The sequence below is a fragment of the Mobula hypostoma genome, chromosome 5 (genome assembly GCF_963921235.1).
Source record: "Mobula hypostoma chromosome 5, sMobHyp1.1, whole genome shotgun sequence".
In the NCBI taxonomy this organism is placed as follows: domain Eukaryota; kingdom Metazoa; phylum Chordata; class Chondrichthyes; order Myliobatiformes; family Myliobatidae; genus Mobula; species Mobula hypostoma.
The window spans coordinates 79,490,040-79,511,768 of NC_086101.1; the positions used below are offsets into that span (position 1 = coordinate 79,490,040).

At 41.5% G+C, this 21,729-nt stretch overlaps 1 protein-coding gene across 9 annotated transcripts in view; it reads right to left on the minus strand.

The window, feature by feature from the left end:
• mbd6 (methyl-CpG binding domain protein 6) overlaps positions 1-21,729 on the minus strand; it is a 234,674-nt gene that overhangs the window by 189,332 nt on the left and 23,613 nt on the right. For 5 of the 9 annotated variants that reach the window (XM_063048608.1, XM_063048601.1, XM_063048603.1 and 2 more), the window contains exons 2-3: positions 20,184-20,416; positions 3,649-3,733 (exon numbers count right to left, since the gene is read on the minus strand). The exons of 1 other annotated variant lie outside the window; for it this stretch is intronic. The gene's annotated coding sequence lies outside the window, so the exon portion shown is untranslated. Of the gene's footprint in view, positions 1-3,648; positions 3,734-14,830; positions 15,054-20,183; positions 20,417-21,729 lie in introns of all 9 variants that reach the window. 3 more of the 9 variants (XM_063048604.1, XM_063048606.1, XM_063048602.1) reach the window with 3 other exon arrangements.

The window sequence follows — 21,729 nt, forward strand, 5'->3', positions numbered from 1 at the left end:
TTGATTCATTTTGACACAAGTCTTTTTCTGTCGATAAGGGTCAAAAAAGCCAAATTAAATCCACTGTGATTCAATGTTGTAAAGCAATAAAACATGAAAACTTCCAATGGAGGTAAATTTATTTTTAATAGGCACGTTATGTCAGTGATATTAAACCTGATTCTGAATCCTCACCCTGCATTCTCTTTTGAAGCATTCATTAAAAACTTCAACTTTGCTTTCAGTCAACATTAACTTCCCCTTACAACATGCTGGAGGAACTCAGGAGGTCGGGCAGCATCCGTGGAAACGATCAGTCAATGGAGGTGTATAAGGATTGGACATCCATAGTGAAAATGAACCCATTCCCCATCAAGAAGGCCTCAAAGTCCTCCACTACTTTCTGGACAATAGACCTCACCAGTTCCCCACCACCACCACTACCCTCCTCTGGTTGGCGGAACTGGTACTCACACTTAATAACTTCTCTTTTAGCTCTTCCCACTTTCTTCAGACCAAGGGTGTAGCTATGGGCACTCGCATGGGGCCCCAGCTATGCCTGCCTCTTCGTTGGTTATGTGGAACAGTCTGTGTTCCAAACCTATTCTGGTACTGCTCCCCAACTTTACTTTCGCTACATTGACGACTATATTGGTGCTGCTTCCTGCACCCATGCTGAGCTCGTCAATTATATCAACTTTACTTCAAACTTCCACCCAGCCCTCAAATTCACTTGGTCTATCTCGAACACTTCTCTCCCCTTTCTCGATCTCTCAGTCTCCATCTCTGGAGACAGACTGTCCACTGACATCTTCTACAAGCCCACTGACTCTCATAACTACCTCAACGATATCTCTTCCCACCCTGCTACATGCAAAAATGCCATTCCCTATTCCCAGTTCCCCCATCTCCGCCACATCTGCTCCCAGGATGAGGCTTTCTGTTCCAGGATGTCTCAAATGTCCTCTTTCTTTAAGGATCCTGGTTTCCCTTCTGCCATCATCAATGATGCCCTCACCCACATCTCCTCCATTTCCCGCACTTTGGCCCTCACCCCATCCTCCCAGCACCACAACAGGGACAGAGTTCCCCTTGTCCTCACCTACCACCCCACCAGCCTCCGGATCCAGCACATTATCCTCCGCAACTTCCGCCACCTTCAACAGGACCCCACCACTAAGTACATCTTTCCCTCTCCACCCCTCTCCGCTTTCCGCAGGGATCAGTCCCTCCGTGACTGCTTGATCCACACGTCCCTCCCCACGGATCTCCCATCTGGCACTTATCCCTGTAAGCGCAAGTGCTACACCTGTCCCTACACCTCCTCTCTTGCCACCATTCAGGGCCCCAAACAGTCCTTCCAGGTGAGGCAACACTTCACTTGTGAGTCTGTTGGGGTCATCTATTGCATCCGGTGCTCCCAGTGCAGCCTCCTCTACATTGGTGAAACCCAATGCAGATTGGGGGACCGCTTCATCGAGCACCTCCACTCCGTCTGCCACAACAGACAGGATCTCCTGGTTGCCACCCACTTCAACTCTGCTTCACATTCCCATTCGGATATGTCCATACATGGCCTCCTCTACTACCATGATGAGGCTAAACTCAGGTTGCTTCTCTGAGTGGAGGCCTGTGACTAGTGGTGTGCCACAGGAAATCAGTGCTGGGTCCATTGTTATTTGTCATCTATATCAATGATCTGGATGATAATGTGGTAAATTGGATCAGCAAGTTTGCTGATGATACAAAGATTGGAGGTGTAGTAGACAGTGAGGAAGGTTTTCAGAGCCTGCAGAGGGACTTGGACCAGCTGGAAAAATGGGCTGAAAAATGGCAGATGGAGTTTAATACTGACAAGTGTGAGGTATTGCACGTTGGAAGGACAAACCAACGTAGAACATACAGGGTTAATGGTAAGGCACTGAGGAGTGCAGTGGAACAGAGGGATCTGGGAATACAGATACAAAATTCCCTAAAAGTGTCGTCACAGGTAGATAGGGTTGTAAAGAGAGCTTTTGGTACGTTGGCCTTTATTAATCAAAGTATTGAGTATAAGAGCTGGAATGTTATGATGAGGTTGTATAATGCATTGGTGAGGCCGAATCTGGAGTATTGTGTTCAGTTTTGGTCACCAAATTACAGGAAGGATATAAATAAGGTTGAAAGAGTGCAGGGAAGGTTTACAAGGATGTTGCCGGGACTTGAGTAACTCAGTTACAGAGAAAGGTTGAATAGGTTGGGACTTTATTCCCTGGAGCGTAGAAGAATGAGGGGAGATTTGATAGAGGTATATAAAATTATGATGAGTATAGATAGAGTGAATGCAAGCAGGCTTTTTCCACTGAGGCAAGGGGAGAAAAAAAACAGAGGACATGGCTTAAGGGTGAGGGGGGAAAAGTTTAAAGGGAACATTGGGGGGGGGCTTCTTCACACAGAGAGTGGTGGGAGTATGGAATGAGCTGCCAGACGAGGTGGTAAATGTGGGTTCTTTTTTAACATTTAAGAATAAATTGGACAGATACATGGATGGGAGGTGTATGGAGGGATATGGTCCGTGTGCAGGTCAGTAGGACTAGGCAGAAAATGGTTCGGCACAGCCAAGAAGGGCTGTAGTTTCTATGGTTTCTAACACCTCATATACCATCTAGGTCGTCTCCAGTCCCTTGGTATGAACATAGAATTCTCCAACTTCTGGTAATTTCCTCCCCCTTCCTTCCCCTATCCCTGTCTCACTCTGCCCCCTCCCCCAGCTGCCTATCACCTCCCTCACAGTTCCACCTCCTTCTACTACCCATTGTGTTTTCCCCCATTCCTTCTTCATCTTTCCTGCCTATCACCTCCCTGCCTCCCCTCTATCTTTCTCCTTACTGGTTTTTCACCTGGAACCTACGAACCTTCTCCTTCCCACCCTCCTCCCACCTTCTTTATAGGGCCCCTGCCCCTTCCCTCTTCAGTCCTGGCGAAGGGTTCCGGCCCGAAACGTTGACTGATCATTTCCACGGATGCTGCCCGACCTGCTGAGTTCCTCCAGCATGTTGTGAGTGTTGCTTTGACCCCAGCATCTGCAGAGTATTTTGTGCTTAACTTCCCTTTACTTTGTCAGTACTCAAAACTTTTGAAAATTCTTCCCACGGATCAATAGCTGCACACATTTTCCAAAGGAGGAAATGATTAATATGGAGGGGGGCATAATTTTAAGGTGACTGGAGGAAAGTTGGGGGGGGGGGAGAGGAGAAAGACTGTCAGAGGCAGGGTTTTTATTTTAAAAATACACAGAATGGTGCAGTGATGGCTGCACGAATGCTCTTGTCAAGGGTGGTGAAGGCAGATAAATTAAGGATATTTAAGAAACTCTTAAATGGATGACTGATAGAAAAATGGAGGTCTATGTAGTGGTGAAAGGTTAGATTATCTCAGAAAAGGTTATAAGGTTGAAACAACATCATGGGCCAAAGGGCCTATACTGTGCTGTTCTATGTTTATTACACAAAGAGGATCGAGTAAGTAAACTTGGTATAGCCAAGGTCAAGTTAGGACTTCACATGCCCTTTCACAAAACGGGCAGGGAAAATGCTCCCACATTTGACTTGGAGCCAGGATTGCCACTGTTAGCCAAGGACAGGATCAGCAACTAGAGCCAAGGGAAATAGCCAAACATTCTTTACTTACATTTCAGGCTTAGACAAGTATCAGCCAGCTGGGTGAGATACCAGAGGATAACTGGAACATTTTCGTCGTAAGAGACAACCTACAGCTGGAGTGAGGGGAGAAAATGACAGGATTTGCCAATTTTAAAAGCAGCACAGGTCTTAATTAAATTTCTTGTTACTGGACAATTGTACAGGTCAATTTATATAGATTCAAACTGCTGATTACTGCATTAGCAAAACAAAATATGAAAGAAACACCTCATGAATCTATTTAGCCAAGACTCACTAAATTATCTACTTAAAGAAAAAAAACAAACTTACATCCTTCTTTGAATAGTGTATTGCATCTTTAATGATTAAGCATGTGCATTTAATTGCATGCCTTGATTACTAAAAGTGTGTTGGCATGCTTCGTAATTTAAAAACTGAAATTCTTGCTATTAACATTAAGACAAATCTTAAAAGGATAATATTTCATCATTGGTATTAAGATCTCATGATAGACCATGGAAGGAGATATTAATATATGCATCAGGCTAGTCAGAGGGGCAAGTTTTAAGTATATTAACGAGGAGATGGAAAAGGTTTGATCCACCTCTGGTCTAGGGGCTATGAAAATTCCTTATTTGCTAGACAGAACTTGAGATGGACAAAGGTTATGCAAGATTTAGGAATGAACACTATTAGTAAGAGGAATGGGTAAGGCTTTTTAGGGTTCTGGGACCATTTAGATCAGTGCGCACAGGGATAACATGTAAATAGGTTAAAGTGCAAGCTGGGACAAATATAGCAGCATACTCTATAAGCTCAAGTTTACAATGGGTGCATGATAATAGACCAGCAAGAAAGATTTTTCATCAAAAGAAATTGAGCTCAGAATATGGAACTTGATCATTTGAGAGTTTTATTCATGTATTTTACTGAAATATTAATGGCAATGCAGCTCAACCAATTGCAAATCTATACTTCCATTTCCTTAGCTAATACTGCAAAATAATGATAGGTGAAATACAGTGGATTTCAGTTAACTGGACCATCGGTTAATCGGGCCAGCCACTTATTTGGGACAATTCTTAAAAAACAAAAATTAATCAGGAAAATTGCCAGGATCCCCATCATTTATCTGGGACACTATGCCGCTTAATATTTGCATGCACATTGAGAGGGCCAGAATACAAAAACAAGAATACAATGCTGAGGCTTTATAAGGAATTGGTCAGACTATACTGGAGTATTGAGAGTAGTTTCGGGTCTCTTTTATCTAAGAAAAGATGTGCTGATATTGAAGAGTGTCCAGATGAGGTTCACAAGAATAAGTCTGAGAATGAAAGGGTTAACATATGAAGAACATTGGATGGCTCTGGGCCTGTACTCACTGAAGTTTAAAGTGTCTGTGTAGCTCATTGAAACCTATCAAATATTGAAAGGCCTTAATAGAGTGGATGTGAATACAATGTTTTCTACAGTGGTGAAGTCTAGGACCAGAAAGCACGGCCTCAGTATAGAGGAATATCCATTTAGAACAGGGATGAAGAAAAATTTCTTTACCCAGAGAGTGGTGAACCAACAGAATTCATTGCCCAGATAGCTGTGCAGGCCACAAAATTGGATACACTTAAGGCAGATGTTGATAGGTTCTTGATCAATTGGGGCATCAAGGGTTATGGGGATAAGCAGGAGAAAGGGGTTGAGGTGGATAATAAATCAGCCATGATGATATGGCGGAGAAGACTAAAGGTTGAATGGCCTAATTCTGCTCCCATGTCTTATGGTATTAACTGGGGCACCAGACTGTTGCCATACAGTTTTAATGAACATCTGCCAATTCACTTGTGTGGCTGTTGGACACTACTACGTGCTTGGAGTGAACGGTTTTTAAATATTGTCAGTTGTGTTTGTTTGTGTTAAAAAAGCAGCAATTTCTGTCATTGATAGCTGGCAAGAGACAAGCATTAAGACAATTCATAACTGTTTTGCTCATTGTGGTTTCAAGCATTCAGGCTTAAAGATGCCAGAAATAGCCGGGAGTGAAAATGAAACAATTGCACTACTTCAACAAGTTAGGAATAACAAAACTTGGAAGATATCGACAATCATCTTGAAAGTTACAACTAAAACGAAAATTTCAAGGATACAATCATTGAAAGCATTGCATGAAGGCAGTTCATTATTTTCACTAAGTGTCTGCACTGATTTTGTTCATTTCTAGTCAAATCAAAAGAACATGGCAGCAAACACTGGATAAACTACTTCGAACATTAGTTGTATAGTACTGTGGTAGTATTGGTAATGTTCTAATTTGTTCTGTATTTCATTTAAGTACATAATTTGTTCCTTGGTTTGTGTTTTCTTTTATATACTTTTTTTTAACTATAACAGGTTTATTGGGCCAAATTGTACTGGTCCTGATGTGCCCTAATTAACCAGAATCCATTGTACATAGACAACACATTCTAACTTGTCCAAAATCTTTCAAAATTTGTTGCATTCCTTTAGGTTTGCAATTCCACAACATTATATAAATGAGATAAACACCAGGGTAAATATCTGAAATTTACTGTATTTGCAGTAAATAGAATTTTTGCACTTCATTGCTCATTTTTTGCTAATGTCCTCCAGTTGGGTTTACAGTGCTTTTAGATGTCTGAATCTCAAAAGACACAATGTTAGTCATAGAGCAAGGGAACAGGCCCTGTGGCCTGATGGGTCAATATTGATCAAAACTTGTACCACTTGGCCAGGTTGGGTCCATATCCCATGTACCTGTCCAAGCGTCTTTTAATTTTGTTCCATGTACAGTGTCTACAAAAAGTATTCAACCCCCCCCCCGAAGTCTTCATGTTTTATTATTTTACAACATTGAATCACAGTGGATTTAATTTGGCTTTTTTTTGACACTCACCAACAGAAAAAGACTTTGTGTCAAAGTGAAAACAGATCTCTACAAAGTGATCTAAATTAATTACAAATATAAAACACAAAATAATTGATTGCATAAGTATTCACTCCTTTTAATATGACACACCAAATCATCAGTGGTGCAGCCAATTGGTTTCAGAAGTCACATAATTAATTAAATGGAGATCACCGTGTGCAGTCAATATATTTCAATTGATTGTAGTAAAAATACACATGTATCTGGAAGGCCCAGCTGCTGGTGAGTCAGTGTCTTGGCAAAAACTGCATCATCACGACAAAAAAACACTCCAAGCAGCAACTCCGTGAAAAGGTTATTGAGAATCACAAGTCAGAAAATGGATACAAGAAAATTTCCAAGTCACTGAATATCCCTTGGAGTACAGTTAAGTCAATCATCAAAAAAAAATATGGCAAAGCCGTAAATTTGCCCAGTGACTGTGCAAGGAGGGAACTAGTGGGGGGGGGCACTTATGTTATCTCTGGAGGAGTTACAAGCTTCAGTGGCTGAGATGGGAGATACTGTGCATACAATTGTTGCCTGGGTGTTTCACTAGTCTCGCTTTATGGAAGAACGGCAAAGAGAAAGCCACTCTTGGGTAAAAGATACACATGAAATATCAGCTACAGTTTGTCAGAAGGCATGAGGGAAACTCTGAAGTCAGTTGGAAGAAGGTTCTGATGAAGTCTGATAAAACCAAAATTGAGCTTTTGTCCAGCAGACTAAACGCTGTTTGGCACAAGCCAAACACTGCACATAATCAAAAACACACCACCCCTACCATGAAGCATGGTAGTAGCTGTATCATGCTCTGAGGATGCTTCACTGCTGCAGGCTCTGCAAGGCTAGTGAAGGTAGAGGGCAAATGAATGCAGCAAAATATAGAGAAATCCTGTCGGTAAACCTGATGCAGTCTGCAAAAGAACTGCGACTTGGGATAAGATTTGTTTTCCAACAAGCCAATGACCCCAAGATTAAACCCAAAGCTACACAGGAATGGCTTAGAAACAAGTTAATGCCCAGGAGTGGCCAAGTTAGAGTCCAGACTGCAACCCAATTGAGAATTTGTGGCTGGACTTGAAAAGGGCTGTTCACTCACAATCCCCAAGCAATCTGACAGAGCTTGAGCAGTTTTATAAAGAATGGGGAAAAGTTGCAGTGTCCAGATGTGCAAAGCTGATGGAGACCTATCCACACAGACTCAAGGTTGTAACTGCTGCTAAAGGTACACCTACCAAATACAGACTTGAAGGGGGTGAGTAACTTTGTAATCAATTATTTGTCATTAGCAATTGTAATAAACTTCGACCAATTTGTAGAAATTTATTTTCACTTTGACACAAAAGAGACTTTTCTGTTGATCTGTACCAAAATGTAAAACCAAATCCACTGCGACGCAATGGTGTAAAATAGTAATACATGGAAATTTCCGGGGGGGGGGGGGAAGGGCTGGTAATTTTTTTTTATATATATAGGCACTGTTTCTTTCTCAACCATTTCCACTGGAAGTTCAGACCACCCACTGGGGGTAAAAGTTGCCCCTCAGGCCCTATTGAATCTCTCTCCTTGTTTAAGCCAAGGACATTCTAGGACTCCACAACCATGTGAAAATAAAATGTGGCTTCACTCCTTATACAGTTGCAAGAAAAAAAATTGTGAACCGTTTACAATTAACTAGTTTTCTGCATTAATTACTCATAAATTGTGGTCTGATCTTTATTTAAAGTCATAACAGACAAACACAACCTGTCTAAACTAGTAACACAAACAACTGAACTTCTTGTCAATAATGAGTACACCATTTTCACTCCCGGCCTTCTACAAAAGCTATTTGGAGTCAGGTGCTCTAAACAATGAGATGAAATTGGAGGTGTGGGTTGCAGAGGTGCCCTGCCCTACAAAAGACACACAAAGTCAGCTTACTAACAGAGCTTGCTCTTCGCAAGATCTGTTTATGTGTACCATGCCTCGATCAAAACAACTTTCAGAGGACCTTAGGAGAATTGTGAAGATACATGAAGCTGGAAAAAGGCTACAAAAGTATTTCTAAAGACCCGAGTGTTCATCAGTCCACAACAGAAATTGACTACAAATGGAGGAAATTCAGCACTGTTGCTACTCTCCTCAGGAATGGATGTCCTGCAAAGATCACACCAAGAACATAACGTGCAATGCTGAAGAAGGTGAAAAAAAGGTGCAGAAATCTCTAGAACTTGCTAAGGTCTGTGTTCATGTGTCCATTAAAAGAAAAACACTGAACAAAAAGACATGAAAAGTACAATTGTTTGTGTTATTTGATTGTGCAGGCAACACATACAAAATGCTGGAGGAACTGTGCCAGAAAAAGCAAGATCTCCCAGTGGACACCCATTTTAATTCCACTACTGTATTGATTAAGCCACAATCAGGTTGGAGAAACAACACTATATTCTGTCTGGGTAACTTCTAAGCTGATGGCATGAACATCAATTTCTTGAACTTCCTGCAATGCTCCCCGGCAATTCCTTCACCATTTGCATTTCCCTCTCTCACCTTATCTCCTTAACTGGTCATCAGCTCCTCTGGTACACCTCCTCCTTTTCTTTCTTCCATGGCCTTCTGTTCTTTCTTATCACATTCACCCTTCTCCAACCCTGTATCTCTTCCATCATTCAACTTCCCAGCTCTTTACTTCACCCCTCCCCCCCACTTGGTTTCACCCATCACCTTGTGTTTCTTCCTTCCCTCCCCCCACTTTCTTACTCTGACTCTTAATCTTTTTTCTCTCCATTCCTGATGAAGGGTCTTGACCTGAAACATAGCCTCTTTTCCATAGATATTGCCTGGCCTGCTGAGTTCCTTCAGCAACACACATCAAAGTTGCTGCTAGTTCCTTCAGCATTTTGGATTTCCAGCATCTGGAGATTTTCTCTTGCTTTTGATTAGGCAGATTGTGTTTGTGTATTATTGTGACAGATGAAGATCAGATCACATTTTATGCGTAACTAATGAGGAAAAACAGGTACAGGTCGACCTTCTATAATCTGGCACCACTGGGACCTGAGGAGTGCCAGATTAGTGAAAATGCCGAATTACAGAAGGATCATATTAAGCAATAGCTAACTGCCTCATCATACCTTTAAAATATCAAAGGATTCGAAGGTTCATTTAATGTCAGAGAAACGTAAACAATATATATCCTGAAATGCTTTTTCTTCACAACCATCTACAAAAACAGAAGTGCCCCAAAGAATGAACGACAGTGAAATGTTAGAACCGCTAAGCTCCCCCCCGCTCCCCTCCCTCCCGTGCGTAAGCGGCAGAAAGCAACAATCACCCCTCCCTGCTGGCAAAAAATAAAGCGCACCCACTACCAGCACTCAAGTGTGAGCTAAGCGATAGCAAAGACACAGACTTGCAGTTACCCCAAAGACTACATTGCACTCGCAGTTACTGAGGGAATCCTCTTTAGTTTCTTTTCCTCCGCTTAGTAATATGCTTAAATTCAGCGGGCCACCATGTCTGATCTGAGATCATAGGCAGAAGAGAACGGAGTGCCGGCCAGGTGACACCAGAGGGTAGTGCGTGACTGCCGGCAGGTGGGTGAGAAGGCAGACCGACCCAGCGCCCGCCAGCTCCATCGCTGGCGGGTGAGACGGGCGGGTGCCGGGCTGCCGCGTCTCACACAAATGATATTAATAAATGCAGGAAAACAAGCAGGAATCACTGTCTGTGCTAATAAGCACACGACAACAAGTGAACAGATCTAGCGCAACCAAAACAATGCGCAGCAGTTTGGTACGGTGGCCTGGAAAATTATTGAAGGAACAGGATTACAGGTAGTCAGATTAGTGAAAGTCAACCTGTATTTGCAAAGGGTTCACAAGCTTTTTCTTGCAACTGTATGCCCTTCAATTGTGAATTTCAGGAAGGCAAGTCAGGAAAACACACACTAGTCCTCATTGATGGGTCAGCAGTGGAAAGGGTGAACAACTTCAAGTTCTCAGGTACAACAGAGGATCTATAATGGGCCCAAAACATCAATGCAATCAAAATTCAAATTTCAAAGTGGATTTATTATCGAAGCACATATATGTCATCATGTACTACTGCAAGATTCATATTCTTGCAGGCAATCACAGTAAAACAAATAAATAGAACAGAATCAATAAAAACTACACACAAAACTGACAACTATTGTGCAAAAAAAACTGTGCAAATAAAAATAAGTAAATAAATAACCCATAGAATATGATTGATAGAGTCTTTGAAAAGGAGTCCATAGGTTGTGTTTAGTGATCAGTTCAGTGCTGAGGTGAGTGAAAAATGGTTTAGGAGCGTGATGGTTGAAGGGTAATAAAGCTACTCCTGAACAGCCAGTGAACGCCAGTGGCTCTACATTATCTGGAGTTTGAGGAGATTTAATCACCAAAGACTTACAAATTTCTATAGACTTATGGTGGAGAACATTCTGACTGGTTGTATCAGTGCCTGGTATGGAGAGGCTGCACTCAGCCAGCTCCATCATGAGCATAACTCTCCCCACCATCAAGGGCATCTTCAAGAGGCAGGGCCTCAGGAAAATGGCATCTATCATGAAGGATGCTGAGCATTGGCATGTGCCACTTCACATTACTCCCATCAGGCAACAGGTACAGGAGTCTGAAGACGGATACTCAATCTAGAAATAGCTTCTTCCCCATCTTCATATTTCTGAATGGTCCATGAACACTACCAAGTTATCCCTTTATAAAAAAATATATTTATAGTTCAGTAACTTATAGATTTTTATCATTGTACTGTTATGCTGTCAGGAAACAAATTTCACATCATATGTCAGGCAAAATAAATCTCATTCTAGAAAATACATATTGTTTATCATGTAATTCTCCAAATTTGCTCCAAGGATTGTTGTTGTTTTTGTTAAGGGGGCAATGGCTTATGATTGGTGAGACCAGGAGGAAAGGACTTGTAGTCTCCAGTAACATCATAAAGGATCCCACTCAACCTTCTCAAAGACTGTTTGTCCCATTCCCACCAGGGAAGAGGCTGCACAGTGTCCACACCAGGGCCACCAGACCCAAAAAGTTACTTTCCCGAAGCAGTGAAGCTGATTAGCACCTCCACCCACTAATCAACCTCTCCACACCCCAAACCACAACTACTTTATCCTTTCCCGTCAGTCACCTTAAGTACAGACACTCCTTTGGCTGCGTCACTTTATGAACATAGCTTACATGCATTGATTCTATCTTACGTATTTATACTTACTGTGTTTTCATTATTGTGTTCTTTTAGTGTTTTTTTTCTGCTGCATCAGAACTGGAGTAACAATTATTTTGTTCTCTTTTGCAGTTATGTATTGGATATGCCATTAAACAATCTTTAATTCCTTACGATTACTTTAAGATTAATCTTAATGGCAATTTAAAGTCACACAACCTTGCTCAAAGAATGACTTGCAATGAGGGGAAAAAAGACAACATCCATTTATATAGCACCATCAAGTGCTCCATGTCAATGTTACCAAACAAAAATTAATAACAGGGCATGGAAGAATATGTGAAAGATGATGTCCAAGACACCTTCAAGGAGCAGTGCCTCAGGAAGGTGGTGTCCATCATTAATGATCCCCACCACCCAGGATCTACCCTCCTCTCATTGTTACCATCGGGAAGGTACAGAAGCTTGAAGGCACACTCAGCAATTCAGTAACAGCTTCTTCCCCCTGCTATCTGTTTTCTAAATGGACATTGAACACATGAACACTACAGCACTTCTTTTTGCACTACTCATTTTAACTTAACTACACTTATCGTGATTCAGGTTTTCCCTCTATATTTATCATGTACTTCTTTGCACTGCTGCCATAAAGTTAACAAAATTGCACAACATCTGCCAGTGACATTAAACCTAATGAATAAAGATTACCAGTTGAAACCACAATTTCTGATACCAGAACAATTAAATTTAGGGTTGAAGTGGAACATGTATCTTGGAAAAATATGCTGCAGAATACAGGGACAGAATGTGGTGAGACAATGAATTGATTTGAAGGGGAGAGAATTTCAGAATCAAGACGATACCCACCAGGATTCAATGTAAATTAGGAAGTACAGATGCGAGAAGGAGCGAATGGGAAAGGCAGCTGAATTTGGTGACTTCAGGTACCACTAACAAAAGCATAAGCATGTCGTTGCCCAAAAAGACTTTGCAAAGCGTCACTTAGAAGATACCGTGAAGATGTTGAAGAAGGCCTTGTGGTCGGATGCGACTGAAGTGGAACTCTTTTGGCCTCAACACTAACCAGTAGGTGTGGCAAAAATCTAACACTGCACATCAGCCAGGTAACACCATCCCTACTGTAAAGTAATGTGGAAATAGCTTTATGCTATGGGGATGCTTTCCAGCAGTGGACTGAAGTTTTGGTCCAGATTGATGGGAAGATGAATGCTGCTAAACAGAGAGATCCTGGATAAAAATCTGCAAGCCTCTTCCAGAAAGCATAAGCTGTGGTAGAAGTTAAGTCTTTCAGCAGGATAATGAGCCAAAGCACATTGCCAGGGTAACCATGAAGTAGCTTCAAATAAAGAAAATTGATGTCCTTCAGTAGTCCAGAATCCTGATCTTAACCTGATGAAACTTCTCCAGCACGACCTCAAGATTGCTGTCCACTGCCACTCACAAACTAACCTGGCACAACTTGAGCACAGGAGGAATGGACAAATCTTGCTCCATTAAGTTGTGCAAAGCTAATAGAGACTTATCCAAAAAGACTACTGGCTGTAATAGCTGCAAGAGGTGGTTTAAGTACTGAGCAAAGCGGGGGATGAATACTTTTGAATTGCTGATGCTTCCATTTTGGAATTTTTAGCGCCTTATGCTTTACAATTTTCCCTGTTTTTTAGAGCTCTATTGTGGGGTGGTGGGGAAGGAGCATGTGATTCACAAATAAAAATTCTCAGTTAAATTGATCAACATCTCCAGTTGTAATACTTATTTATGTGAACAAAGGGTTGGAGGCGGAATAATTTTACAAGGCACTGCATAGTATTATACAAATGCCTATTTTGTAGTCCGATACAAGTAGATCATTACATAAATGTCTCTGTTATATACTGGGAATGTTTCACTGTTTTAGTCACATTGGCCTCCATTTGACAAATTAGTCACCACCATTTAAAATCATGAAGACTTCTTGTTGGACTTTGCTCATATCTGAACTGTTATTTGAAAAGTACCACAGAAATTTGCAATTGCTTCAGGAATTGTCACACACACATTTTATTGCTTGTGACAATGAAAAGTGCACAATCAAACTGGTGAATGAGAAATGCTGGTCAAATTACAATCTTATGAAGACATACTTGAAAGACCAAAGGCACACTGTTACCAAACCTTTTGCTCACAAAATGCTTTGTATACAGCTACAGACACAATTTTCCCACTATTATAGTTTGATACTTTTCAACACAGATACTGGTGGTGCAGAATATACTTAGATCCCAAATTTAACAAAGGTAAAGCATCTTTGAAATGGATTTGGGCAAATGAGGAAAAAGCACAAATAAGTTACACACTTTCCACTGAAGCAAACCCTTCCAATTAATAGTTTGAATATAGCTAATAAATTGTTAAATTTAAATTTCTAATTAGAGCTGAATGAAGTTCAACAATAAACATTAACAGATCTGGAATGTCATTTGACAATCACTACTAGTATGTATAGTTCTGTAAGCCCATGCAACACTTCAATTCAGCCAACTCAGTTTCAAAATAAATTGCTTGACTTGAAACAATCTGCTTACTTCCTCATTTACTCGATCCACTGACGTTGAACAGAACAGCTTCATAGATGATGTAACCTTTTACATCAAACATAAGCATAAGCACCTATGTCATTTTGTGTGCTTTTGCAATTGGGAAAGGTGACCGGCTTGATTTCCTAAAGCAGTACCTTTGGAACTTCCCTCACCATCTTATTTTGGCTTTTGTCCCCTTTATCAGTCCTGAAGGGCTTTAGCCTGAAATGTTAACTATTTATTCCATAAGACATAGGAGCAGAATTAGGCCATTTGATCCATCGAGTTTGCTGTGCTGTTCAATCATGGCCGATTTATTTTCATTTGCAACCCCATTCTCCTAATTCTTCCTCATAACCTTTGATAAGTTCCACCAACATTCTACAAACGTTTGTATATGTGCTGCTTAAGATTTCCTTAATCTGCAGAATCTCTTGCATTTATGACTAGTTTCTTCTGTGCTCAATAGCAAGGATGGGTGGGTAGATTGCAAGGTGACTTACACAGGGCTTCGATGTACTCCTCATTCATGGACTTGAGGTTCTCAATTTCCTTCTGTATACTCCTCCTCTGCTTTAAGGGACCATGCCCAGAAATTCCCACGGATTTGTGGGGATATTCCATTTCTTCCAGTGGTTTGAGTACATCCTCAAATCTTTTCCTTTGTCCATCTGGTAAACTCTTCACATGCGAAAGTGCCAGGTATAGTGTGTCAGTTCCAGGAGTCTGGTGTCAGATATGCAAATAACATGGTTAAGCCAATACTCCCAATTGAGCTTAATTGAAGAATACTTGACAGCTGTGTCAGGGCCTGAATGCCATTACCTCTTACAAAGTGAAATCAAGCGACACAGGTGAAAAGGCTTCACTTCCAATTGAGTTCAATGCCTTCTATTCTCACACTGATTGTCAAAACATGGAGGAACCTTCGCGAGCTCCTACAGCCCCCGATGGCGCTGTGATTTCAGTCCGAGGTCAACACGTGGAAAGCTCTCCCCCCCTCCCCCCGAGAAGGGGTACCTGGCTGAGTACTAAAGACCTGTGCTGATCAACTAGCTGGAGTGTTCACCGATATCTTCAACCTCTCACTTTGGCAGTCTGAGGTACCTACCTGCTTCAAGCAGGCCTTAATCATATCGGTGCCTGAGAAAAATATAGTAAGCTGCCTCAGTGAATATTGTCCAGAAGCACTTGCATCCACTGTGATGAAGTGCTTCGTGATGAAATATAACAAATGTCGCCTGAGAAGTGACCTGGAACTGCTCCAATTTGCAGATGCCATTTCATTGCCCCTTCACTCAATTCTGAAACATCTGGACAGCAAAAGATACATATGTCAGGATGCTCTTTATCGAATACAGTTTGATATTCAATACCATCATCCCCTCAAAACCAATCAAGAAGCTTCAAGATTATAGCTCAATATCTCCTTGTGCAATTGCATCCTCAATTTCATCACTTGCAGACCATGATCAGTCTGGATTAGCAACAACATCTTCCCCACAATCTCCATCAGCACAGGTGCACGGCAAGGCTGTGTGCTTAGCCTCCTGCTCTACTCACTTTATACTTAAGACTGTGAGGCTAAGCATAACTCCAGGGCCATATTTAAGTTCTCTGCTGACACCGCTGCCAGTGGCCAAATCAAAGTTGGTGAAGAATCAGCATATAGCAGGGAGATTGAAAATCTGGCTAAGTGATGCCACAACAACTTCTCACTCAATGTCAGCAAGACCAAGAAGCTGATCACTGACTTCAGCAGGAGGAAATCAGAGGTTCATCAGCCAGTCCACATTGGAGGATCAACAACTTTAAGTTCCTTGATGTTATCATTTCAGAGGACCTGTCCTGGGTGCAGCACGTAAGCGCAATTGCAAAGAAAGCACGGCAGCATCTTTACTTCCTTGGAAGTTTGCGAAGATTCAGCATGACATCTAATACTTTGACATACATGAGAAATTCTGCAGATGCTGGAAATCCAAAGCAACGCACACAAAATGCTGGAGGAACTCATCTATTTAAACGAATAGTTAATATTTCGGGCTGAGACCCTTTTTCAGAACCAGAAAGGAAGGTGGAAGATGCTAGAAAGGAATCTAACACCTTGACAAACTTCTGTAAATGTGTTATGGAGAGTATATCGACTGGCTGCATCACAGCCTTGTATGGTAACACCAATGCCCTTGAATGGAAAATCCCACAAATAGTGGATATGGCCTGGTCCATCAGAGTAAAGCCCTCCCCTCCACTGAGCACATCTATATGGAGCACTGTTGCAGGAAAGCAGCATCCGTCAAAAGGGATGCACATCACTCAAGTCATGCTCTCTTTTAGCTGCTGCCACATCAGGAAGGTGATAGAGGAGCCTCAGGGCTCGCCCTGCCAGATTTGGGAATAGTTAATAGTTCAACCATCAGGCTCTTGATCCAGTGGGGATAACTTCATTGAACTTCACTTGCCCCATCATTGAACTCTTCCCACATACTATGGACTCACTATCTCATGTTCCCAATAACTATTGCTTGCTTATTTATTTATTATTATATTTCCTCTTTTGTATTTGTACAGGTTGTCTTTTGCACATTAGTTGTTTGTCCGCCTTGTGGTTTTTCATTCATTTTATTATGGTTCTTGGATTTACTGAGAATGGCCACAAGAAAACCAATCTCAGGATTGTATATGGTGATAATAAGTTCACTTTGAACTTTATTGTCACATGTACAGATGTACAGTAAAAAAAACTTTGCTTTGCATACCATTCATACATATCATTTCACCAGATTAGTACATTGACTCTGTATGAGGGAAAACAGAAACAATGCAAAATAGTGTTTGTTACAGAAAAAATATGTGAAGACAGACAATAAAGTGCAAGCCATGACAAGGTGGATTGCAAGGTCAAGAGTCCATTTTATCATACAAGTGGATTGTTCAGTAGTCTTAACTGTGGGACAAAAGCTGCCCAAAGTGTGGTGGTGAATATTTTTAGACTTTTGTAACTTTGGCCCAATGCGAGGGTTGAGGATGAACAGAATTACTGGGGTGGGAAGTGTCTTTGATTTTGGCAGAAACAAGACTGCCTCTCCACTTTTCTTCTTGCTGCATTGTAGGAGACAGGTTTTTGACGTTCTGAGCTGTGTTCACAACTCTCAGCAGTTTTTTTTGTAGTACTGGTCAGAGCAGTTGCGACTAAGTCATTGTGCATCTGGATAAGATGCTTTCTATGGTGCAACACTGTAGCGTCGTGGTTAGCACAACGCTATTACAGCTCGGGCATTCTGGAGTTCGGAGTTGAATTCCAGCATTTACCGTAAGGATCTGAATGATCTCCTTGTGGAATGTGTGGGTTTTCCTCAACTGCACTGCTTTTTCTCCCCCCTCACAGTCCAAGGACATACCGGGTACATTGTAAATTGTCCCATGATTTGTCAGGGTTAAAACGGTTTTTTGGGAGGTTGTTGGGGCAGCATAGCTCGAATGGTCGGAAGAGCCTATTCCATGCTGCATGACTAAATAAAATAAAAAGTATAAGGATTGACAGGGGTCAGTGGAGACATACTGAATTTCCTTAGTATCCTGAAGAAGCAGAGGTGCCAGTATGTCTTCTTGGCAATAATGTGGCTGGACAAGATACTGGTGATGTTTACACCTAGGAACTTGAGGCTCTAAACCATCTCCACCTTAGCATTACTGATGTAAATGGGATCATCTGCACTGCCCTGCTTTGAAGTCAATAACTATCTCTTTTGTTTTGCTGAAATTGAGGGAAAGGTTGCTGTTACAATACCTTGTTAATAAAACTATGCCCTTCCTGCACTTGGACTCATCCTTAATTGAGATTCAGTCCACTATGGATGGTGACATCTGCAAGCTTACAAAAATCTGCAGAATTTTGTCATGAATGTACAGGGAGTAACACTGGGAGCCAAGGACATGCTTTGTGAAGCTGAGGATAATAGTGGTAATGGTCCTGCTGCATATCTTAGTTGATTGGTGGTATCCTGCTGTCAAGCATTCCCTACTTGGCTTAGGAATATGAGCTACTGGAATTCACAACAAAGAAACTTCTTGATTCTTTGGTTGAGTATCGGACCACATACGACTTCAAGCTCATTACCAATCTGTAAAGCTAGAGACTAAACCATGCAGACTAAGGCAGCCTCTGATTCCAATGCAAAGAGACAGTAAGCGAGGCAGAAGAGCAAAATAACATCACCAAAAGTATGCATAATTTTTTCAGGAATTTCCACTGGAAGTGTCTGCAAAAAGTTTCTCAAGAATGGATCATTCGTAGGAACCCACAATGATCATCCTTGTGGTGATATTAGGATATGACTAAACTCATACATAAAGGGATACTAAATCTAAAGCTTCTGCTGAACTAGCCATTGAGTCATTCATGGTCCAGATAAGTCTCCAGCCTGACCTTTTATTTCTATAGTCAGATGATCTCAAGGATGGTGGCTAAATGAATAGCAATATTATCCTTAACTACAATAAGGATAAAATGAACTAGTGCTTTTATGGATCTTCACTAGCATGGAAAGAGGATCTTTGGCCAGCCAGTTCCATGCCAACCAATCACTCAATTACACTGATCCCATTTTCATACTGCCCCTTGTATTCTACCATTCACATAGTATGTGCCACAAGTGGTCTACCAGTCTGCACATCTCTAAGTACCCAAAGACGACAAACAGCCACAGGGAGGAAGCACAAATTCACATAAATAGCATGAAAAAAAGAATGAACTCAGAACTATGGTGCAAAGCACCTACTATTAGTTACATCATTGTGTTACCCACTCTTTCCTGATTTGTATGGATGCCAGTTCTGAAGGGAATTTGGATCGGGAGCATGGTAAATATTGCATAGATGTTCAGCTAAGATGCTCACTTTTTTCATAAGAATTAAGAAACTAAATGTAGAAAAAAAAGAGTTCAAGACAATTGGACCAGATTAGTGAATAGTATGAGAGCATTTCCCCTGAGAATAAAGATCATGAAACTAGTTTAGCTATTTACTTCTGCTTCTGTAAAGAGTAATGCAGATAACATCAAGCAATGATGAAGGGCAGATATTTTCTGCAAACCTTTCATCATCTTTCCCCAATTTCTTGCAACTGCAAGTTAATAAAGAGAATACAACATCAATATCGTCTTTTCCTGCTGTAATTTTTTCCAGGTCTGTTTCCAAACTTTATCAGCTATACCCTCATTGCTTGAAGGCTGCATTTACCCATTACCGCAATTTTTTTTTCCCCAAATGCATCTTCCACCATTCCACTTTTGCTGGCCTGGTCACAAAAGTAGGGCATATCAAGATAGGGTAATTACCACCCAGATTACTTTCAGTTATCAGTTGTGATGGAAATGCCATTGATGCTACTATCAAATGAGGCATCCATCACTAAGGACGGTCATCGTACAGGACATGCTCCTTTCTCATTAGGAAGAGGCACTGGAGTCTGAAAACTCATACTCAATGATTCAGGAACGGCTTCTTCTCTTCCACCACCAGATTTATGAATGGTCCATGAACACAATTTCATTATTCCTCTTTTTTTTGATGAACACTATGTAATTTGCTATTCATTGTAATTTTAAGTTTTTCCACAGTACTGCTGCTGAAAAACAAATATCAAACAAAGCAGTGACAAAAATCTGATTGGTTCACTACAATCTACATGTGGAAGCCCCATTTGGATTTTACAAGGATCAGGTGGCCTCACACATCGTCGCTGTAACTGCCTGAGATTTCAAGGCAATCAGTGCGGCACCTAATAGCCCTGGTTACACTCAAGCACTCATGTCAATGGGCATCAAAAGGAAAATGCTCCAATGGATGGAGTCATACCTTGCACAAAGGAAGATGGCTGAGACTGTTGAAGGTCAATCATCCTGGCCCAGGACATCAATGGGGGAGTTCCTCAGGGCAGTATTCTAGGCCCAACCACCTTCAGCTGTTTCATCAATAACCTTTCTTCCATCATAAAGGTCAGAGTGGGGATGGTTGGTGACTGCCCAGTTTTCAATTTGATTTGCAACTCCTCAGTAAATGAAGCACTCCATACCTGCATGCAGAAAGACCTAGAAAACATTCAGGCATGGACTGATAAGTGGCAAGTAATATTTGCAGCATAAAAGTGCCAGAAAATGAAAATCTCCAATAACAAGACAATGTAACCTATCCTTGACATTCAACACCAATTGCTCAACCATTAACATCCTGGGGGTTACTACTAAAGAAAAATACAACTAAACAAGCCAGATAAATATAGCTGTTCATTGGTTGGGCATCTGCAGTAAGTAGTTTGCTTACTGACACTCTTAATTCTTTTTCACCATTTACAAGATGGAATATTCTCTATTTACTTTGATGAGTTCCAACAACTCTCAAAACACTTGACACAGCACAAACATCTCACTTGTTTGACATACTCTGAATTATACTACTAGCAAACAGCAACTGAATGCCATCAGGTGACAAGGTGACATGTCATGACGTGCTCTGGTTTTCTCCCACATTCCAAAGAGGGCATGCTATACTGGTGACACTTGCAGGCTGAAGGCTGATTTATACTTGTGCATACTAGCTTATGCCGTAGCCTACGCAAGTGGGCTACGCCGTTGTGAGCATTTATACTTATGCGTTGGTGCGTCTGCATCGCTCTGCAATTCACCGCCACAACGCTAGTTGGCGGTGGGGTTTCTATGCCACTGTGCTGAGTTTCTTTGTGTTGAAACTCAACACGAAGAAACTCGAACTTCAAACAATGGCGACTGAAACTGAAGGAGGGTGAATTTTCTGTGCTTGTCTGACCACTGAGAGACATGGACGAGGAAATGCATTTCAAATATTTTCAGACATCTGCAGGTAGATTTGACAATTTGGTTCATTGTCTCCAACCATTTATTTCTCATCAGTGTACGCACAGTATACTCAGAAACTGGCAATCACCATTCGCGTTTTAGCTTCGGGTGGAAGTCAACAGGCTGTAGCAGCTAGCTACAAACTGGCGTCAAGCACAGGGTCCTCCATAATTTCAGAGGTCTGTAAAGCTTTATGGAAAGCATTGCAGCCAGAGTTCCTTCCCTGCCCTTCAGTTGCCCAATGGGAAGCTATTGCAGCGTAGGAGGAAATGCAATGCTACCAAGTGGACCAATCACAGTTGTTGCGGTCTGCGTCGCCGCAACGCATAGTTACATTTTTGGGGAGATGCGTGTCAGGCTACAGGGTAGGGTACACGGCTACGCCGTACCTACGGCGTTGATTTGACGAACAAGTATAAATTGGCCTTTACACATCCTCCATGTAAATGACACTAAGTTTTGACATTTCAATGTACATGTGATAAATAAAGCTAATATTTATCTTTCATTGTAGATTCTCTGAACACTCC